At 37.1% G+C, this 7753-nt stretch overlaps 1 pseudogene; it reads left to right on the forward strand.

The window, feature by feature from the left end:
• Positions 1–1431: 1431 nt before the first annotated feature.
• Positions 1432–7322, forward strand: LOC144250305 (dnaJ homolog subfamily A member 2 pseudogene; annotated as a pseudogene).
• Positions 7323–7753: the final 431 nt, after the last annotated feature.

Below are 7753 nucleotides of genomic sequence, written 5' to 3' on the forward strand. Positions count from 1 at the left end.
TCATCATGATACTATAGAAAACTAGAGAAAATTTTCCTACTTTAAATGTTGTGAACGGAAAACATATCTATATCTATAGCTATAGTAATTCCTATATACAACTATATTTACGAATAAATCTACATATGAAATATAGCTAAAGTCTTTGCATTTGTATCTTTTCCATTCAGGAACCTGGAGACATATAGCCCAGTAAATCAAGCTACTAGAAAGTAACCTAATCTTGTCATATGGATGGGAAAATTTATTCTGTATAGAAGGTGGCCTTAGAACTATGCCCCCTTGTCTAATCAAACCATTAACCTGCTCATCCATCCATAAACTGTCTGGCAAACACTATCACCTCCCTCTCTCACTTCCTGAGGAGACTCTCATGCAGATCAAAGTCCTCCCGAAGACCTCAGCCCCTCCTACCCCACCCACAGCAATGCCCAATTTTGGCCAGGTACTCAAATCAATTTGCCTTTGCCTAAACCTCCAGGGGAGATATCACACAGTGAGTCATTTTCCTGATGCCTGAAATTTTTCCAAATGTATGACACAGATTCAGTATTTCCCAAAAAGAAGCATGTGTTTTGGCCATAGTTTTCAATGAGTTTCAGCTATACCATTTTTTTCAAGAAGTGCCCTTGGGTCCCTTCAGGCTGAAGAATCACTTTGAAGCTGATGGATCATGTTTTTGTTTATTCAATAAACATCGAGTTCCTAATATGTTTGTGGAATGGCACTTAGAAGCTGTGGGCAACAACACCAAAAAATGTTGTGTAAGATCTGCTCTGTAACCTTAAGAAGCTTATAACTCCCATGGGTAAAATAGGTTCCCTACTAGTATTATGAGGCTTAATAGCATATTAACCTAGCAGAGAGTAGGCATTCAGTAACTATTGCATACATTAATGAAGTACTAGAAGAGAAGTGTCTTTGCAGTACTATAGAAAGCTGTAGAGGAAGGCATAATAACTTAAATATTGTGAACAGAAAATATCCCTCTTTTCCATTTCTCTAGTTATTGAAATTCAACAGACCTTCAAGGCTCACCTTAACCGTAAATGTGCAAAGGATACATTCAAGCAGAAGATTCTTTTGCCTGAGTAAAGTAGAAAAGTGGAAAAGGGTGTGATATTTTGGGGACATGGTGAACAGATTGTGGGATTAGGGGTGTGTGGGATATCAGGCTGTGTTGGGCCAAATATAGAATTATGAGATAAAGACAGATTGAGAGGCTAGTGTGTGACAATTAAATAATACATTTTCTAACTAAAAAAAAAATCATTGAAAACATAGAATGTTATTTCCTTTTGATGACAGTACACTAAAGAGAGAGAGGGAGAGTAGAGATTAAAAGAAATGGAAGAAATCCAGTCTCTTTATTCTCTAAAGGATGGAGTGAGTCTAAGGCAGCCCTGGGAGATCTGTCATCATAGTCGCGCCATGGATTTTCTTCAACTGCACTTGGCCCTCTGTTTGAATAGTTAGGTGGATATTGTCCTTAAAAAATGTATGCCTAACTGAAAAATAAAATACTAGTCTGTAGTTGAAATCATTTTATGCAGGTTTGCTTCTCACTTTGTAATTGCTGTGCTTAACAAAAAATTTTTAAAAGCTCTGGGCTCTATTTCTGAGACATGAATCCAGTGTAAGATCTATCACCTATTTCTATGATTTGAGGGAGATCACTTCCGTTAGCTGAGATTCTGTTTTAGATGAAAGTTGGAGAACTGGCATCCAAAGTTTCTTCGGAATATATCTTCTATTCATCTATGATCGATCATTTGATACATTTATCAGTTTCTAAAGAAAAAAAAAAAACAAAGACCAGTCTCTTAATTTCTTTTCTAGTATGTTTTTCTCACAATCACTCTTGACTTATATATTTCACAGTTTGTGGATCTTATGTATTTTTTAGAGTTTGAGGAATTATCTGGTAATCTTATACAGTTAATGCTCCTCTAGGAGTACATAGAATATGTAATGGTTAGTCTAAATTGTCAAATTGATTGGATTAAGAGATGCCAATGATTAAGGGGCTTATGGATGTGTCAGTGAGGGTGTGTCTGAAAATGACTGGCATGCGGAATGGCCAGCTGACGTAGAGACCCTCCCTAAGCATGGGCAGCAAGGTCCAATAGAATGATGGCTTGAATGGAATAAAAGTATGAGCTTGCTTCTTCTTGAATGGGTTCATGATTGCTGCTGCGATGGTCTGAGGATATCAGACTCTCCTTTCTTCACTCTTCCAAAGTGGATTCTGCCAGTAATTCTCCAGAAGCCTTTGGTCTCAGACTAAGGTTACACGGTTCATTGATCTTCTTGTTCTGGGGCTTCAGCCCATTGGACTGTGAAGCTACTGGTTCTTCCAGCTCTCCAGCCTGCAGATGGCATTGTGGACTACCCAGCTTCTGGTTGGGTAAGCCAACCTAATAAATTCCCTTTTTATAGTCATGCTTCCTGTTGATTCAGTTCTTCTAGAGAACCCTGACTAATACAGACAAAAGTTAGATCCATCACTCATTAATCTTCAGGATAGTATGTCTTGCTCTTAGACTTTCTGGGTTCTTTTTGCTGCTTTCCATACATAAATAGTCAAACATGGAGCATTTGGTATTGAAAATACTCAGTTGTTTCCCATAGTCTGTAGAAGGGTTTTGGCTACCTCATAGTTATGCACACAAGTTAATGACCACACTGATTTTAATGGATCAAAGAGTTAAAGTAAAATACTTACTCTGATATAGTGATCTAGTAATCACAGTATATAGGTCTGATTGCACAGCATTGGAAGCTTATAAGAAGAGATTCCTTTGTAGAATTTAATCCAACTTCTTGCCTCTTGCTATTATTCCTGTAGAGTTATCTGTTAGATAGCACTGATTTAAACTTAAAATTGCAATTTTCTCTTGTGAATTGGCCCCAAGATCAACTTAGCTGGTCCTGAACTTTAAGACCCTGGTCCAATCTGGGACAGATATATGACCTTAGGAAATATCTATATAGATATAGATGTAAATATAGATATATCGATAGACATCTAACTATATGAGATGAGTCAGAAGAGTGATCAATTCATAGTATGGAGATATTAATAATGTAACTTCTAACATTCATTTTATTTCTGCCTCCTTATCAGCTGCCAGACCTAGTTTCACAAAGTTTCTTATAGCTATATTAGATTAATTGTCCAGGCAAATTTTTATGTGCTGCCATTAATTAAAATTATAAGTGCTCAGTAGTAGTATTGATGAGTATAGATCATACCGTATCTATTTTTAGTTTCTTGAAGATCATCCATCCTATTTTCCATAATGGCTGTACAACTTTATATTCCCCCCCGCATCAGTGTGTAAGGGTTCCCTTTCACCCACAACCTCTCCTCATTTGAACATTACACAATGTATTCATGTATTGACATATCACATAGTACCCCATAAATCTGTATAATAATTATGTCCATTAGATACTTAAAAACCTAAAACTTTGGAAAAAATCATAAATGGTGCTGAGTGTTGCCTAAAGATTTCCCATACTTAGAAAATAAAGATTTATTTATTTATTTATTTATCATGAAGTTACCTTCATGATCTTTGGAATAGAGCAAAATTCCATTTGCAGTATATAGGCAAGTATCATGGTCATTGGTCAATTTGGGAGATACTTTTCTTTGATAAAAAAAAAATGCAAAATGACTCTAAACATATACAACAAGATCATAAAAAACTGGATTGCAAAGGAAATTTTCCAACCTACTCCGAGACTAGTTAGTACCACTGGACTAAGTCAAAATTCTTATTTTGAGGGAACCACACCAAAGGCAGAAAAGACATCTTAAACGTTGCTTTCTGAAGACTAATCAAATTAAGAAAAGCCAAATATCCTGGGGATTCTTGGGAACAGCCATCGGTACTGGAGTTCTTCTGAAGAGACACCAACAGAAAACATGAGTCATTTGGGCTATGTTCTTCCTAGCAATGTTCAGAAAACCTCAAATTTGCCAGTCCAACCACAAACTGAACCTCTGAAACCGTGTACCAGAATAAGCTTTTCCTCATCTAAGTTGTTCTTGTCAGATGTTCTGGTCAAAGTGATGCAAAAAACGGACGGAAACAAACTACTTCTCTTGTAAACATGACTAATATTCAAGTCTGTGATGACTGTCTTCTTTGCTGAGCTCTAAACTTCCTGTTCCAGTGAAACACAAATGAAGCATAAAATAGTTTTCTCAAAATGAGTGTCTAAAGCAGGAGTTGATTTCTATTCTCCAAGCATCTTCTTTCCTCAGTCTTCACTCAATTGATGGATCACTTACTTAATTGCTTAAGTAACCATTTACATAATTGCTCAGGTCACAATACCTATTTTTTCTTTTTTCTTTTCTTCACCTCCCTGTATCTTATTGCTCATTTGATTGTTCCAACCACCTTTTGAAATCATCCACTCTGCTCAGCTTTGCTACTACCCAGTTTATGCTGCCACTGTTACCAGTCTGAACCACTATAGTCATTATAATTTTTATTCCTCTTTCCCTTTAACTTTTTCTGAATCATAAACCATTCCACACATAGTTGATAGAAGGATGATAACAATTGCATTTTTCCTGAAAAGAGTATAATCAACTTATACTTATCAACTGGGCTTTTATTTATAGCTCAAACTCTACATCCTGACCACAATGATTGTTTATCACCTGATCATCAAAGACACAAAACTTTTTCTCACTTCAGTTAACTTGGGGATGCCCTGCTGCTAACACTCACCAGAGGTCTGCAATTGGGCTGTCTGATTTCTTTATAACTTTCAGATCTTCTTGATAAAACTTCAATTGATAAAGCCAATAAAAATGTGAAGTCTCCTACATTGTATTAGAACATCACCTATTTATATTTCCTTCTTTGCATTTCTCATACTTGAAAATTATTTTATTCATTTGAATCCCTCTTAGACTATGTATGTAAATTCCATGGGAATAAGGGAATAATATATCTTGATTTCCCTCTATTTCCAGAACCTAGAACACAGACTGGCACATAATAGGTGCACATTAAATATGTATTTAAAAAAAATGAAGACGTGTTTGACTCTGGAGGTCACTTTAGAACTGATTTTTGATCTATAATTGACCTTTTTCATTATGACTCAGTAATCCTCTTGTTTGTCCTCTTCTCAGTGGAATTCTACAAGGACACAGTCCTCACCTCAGAGATAGATTTATGTGGCTGCTGAGGTTTTGGAGACCCAACACATGTTCTAAACACTGTTCCTTGTGCTCAGTGATTTCACAGTAGCTCTCCAGAGGATGTTTAAAGACTTTCATTCAAACAAATCACCTCACAAATTAATTTGCTAGTCTTAAACCTTTATTAATGCTAATTGACTGTATACTGTAAACATACAGATGAGTGCTCAGGTTTCTCCCTTGTTCTCTTTATCCAGTGAAGCAGTTTTGAAAACCAGCTCTGCAAACATATACACATTCAATAAAGAGCATGGGAGAGCTATCATTTTCCAGCTGATTTTTTTTTCTTGAGACCAACCAATTAAAAAATCAAAACACAATGAAAAACTTACACCTACCTAAAATGATGACATTAAAATTCTCTTCACCAGGGAGATGGAGCTCAGTGGTAAAGGACATGCCTGGCATGTTTTGGTCCTGGTTCATCTTTAGCACTGAAAAAAAACAAAAAAAAAAACAAAAAAAACAACCTGCAGATAGTTTTCTCCTAATGAGGTCAACTGAGATACCCAGAAGGACCCAGAAAGACAGCAGTTGACATGATATTTTGGTAATCAGAAATTTTTTGAATAATCACACCTTATCACTGATCAGCCTTAGCAAAAATGTGGTTCAGCCAAATTGTCTAGTGTCATCTACTATAAAGTGAAAAACTTATTCAGGGAAGATGCACATACTTTCTCATTGCTGTCTTTGGCTGAAATGTGCACATTTCCTTCAAGTTTAGGATGCCTGGTGGAAGGAAAACTAAGAATAAGGTTAGAAGGTTGAAGAGAATTCTTCATCTCTTAATGGCAGAACAGATTTTCACAAAGATCAACCTCCCATTTTCACAACATTAGGCATGTCTTTAAAAAGTCTTCTCTTGCAACTTCTCACCAAATCCTCATATGGAATAGCACCCAACTCTGTTTCAGGACAACGCTATATTTTTGTTATTGTTGTTAATTAAAGATTAAAGAAATGAGAAATGTCCTCTAAATTTAAGGAAATAATGTTACTTTTTCATCCACTGATGGGCATTTAGGCATATTCCACATCCTGGCCATTGTGAATGGTGCTGTAAGGAACAGGAGAGGACAAATGTCTCTCTGATGTATTGATTTCACTTCCTTTGAAAATATACCTAGTGGTAGGATTGTTCACGTTCATGGGCAATCAGAGTAGAAGTCAAAATGGCAAGAAGAGAAGGGGACATAAAGCATCCTCTCCAAGTGTCTTCAGAAGATCTATTTAATGGGAAGACAACCAAACCACAGCTTACCAATAAGGTCCTCAGTAGTGCCTGTGGTGGCCAAGGCAGGAAGTCTGGAGCTGTTCGGCAGTGTAGTGCTTGTCGGGGTGGATGTATGCACATCATGGTCAGACAGCTGGTTCCAGGAATAGCCTTCAACAGATGCAGTCTGTATGCTCTGATTGTAATGGAGCAGCAGTTAATTAATGAAAAAGGACTGCTATAAAAAAATGTGAAGGGAAGAGGTGATTCAAGAATTCAAGATTCTTGAAGTTTGTGTAGGACAAAAGCATGAAACACAGACAGAGAATTACATTTACCGGGGAAGCAGACCGGCCTCAGGACTGGAGCCAGGAGACCTTGTTCCTTTGCTACAGGAGAAAGAACGTGAGATGGTCCAGAGAAATTGGAATGAATTTCACATGACACATAAGATAGGACTTGCTGAAGTTCTATGTGGGTTTCAGTGCCCATTTAAGCATCTTGATGGATGTCAAATTATAATGAAATACTGTCCTGGCAATGTAATTGAACCAGGGTGTGTTCATGTAGTTGGAGGTGAAGGAATGCCACAGTATCATAATCCCTTTGAAAAAGCTGATCTTTATATAAAATTGGATGTGCATTTTCCTGAAAACAACTGGATCAACCCAAACAAGCTTTCTAAACTAGAAGATCTTCTGCCATCTAGACCAGAAGTCACTCACATAATTGGGAGAAACAGAGGAGGTAAAGCTTCAGGCATCTCATAACACTTGAGGCTCAGGAGGTGGTCAGAGGCGTGAAGCATTTAATGATAGCTCTGATGAAGAAGGCAGCAACCATCTTGGACCTGGAGTACAGGGTGCCCATCAGTAACCCTGCAAACAAATCGCACAGATGGATTTTCTTTCCACTTTTTCCTGATTTGTTCTCAGCAATCCACAGCTGGAGGGTCTGATCAATCCAGGTGTACTGATGGACATCTGTTGGTCTATGTCTAACTTTTAAAAGTTGGTATAGTATCTACAGAGTGCACAATTTGAACTCACCTCAAAGCTTTACATCCTCATTTTAACTGTTCTGTAGCAGAATAAAGCACTCGAAAGGAAACCAGATGACCTTTCACTCGTGGGTTATAAGTTTCAGTCTTAATATCTGCCCTAGATTTTGATCCGTTTTGTGAAGATTTTATGTTTCGTATTTTAAATTCACATCCCACTTTGTAAAGTTTGTACGATTTGTCCTGAAGCTTTGTGTTTGGCTGCACCTGCATAAGCTGCTACCAATAGAATAAAAAATTTCATACC

This window comes from Urocitellus parryii, chromosome 15 (assembly GCF_045843805.1).
Source record: "Urocitellus parryii isolate mUroPar1 chromosome 15, mUroPar1.hap1, whole genome shotgun sequence".
NCBI lineage: Eukaryota > Metazoa > Chordata > Mammalia > Rodentia > Sciuridae > Urocitellus > Urocitellus parryii.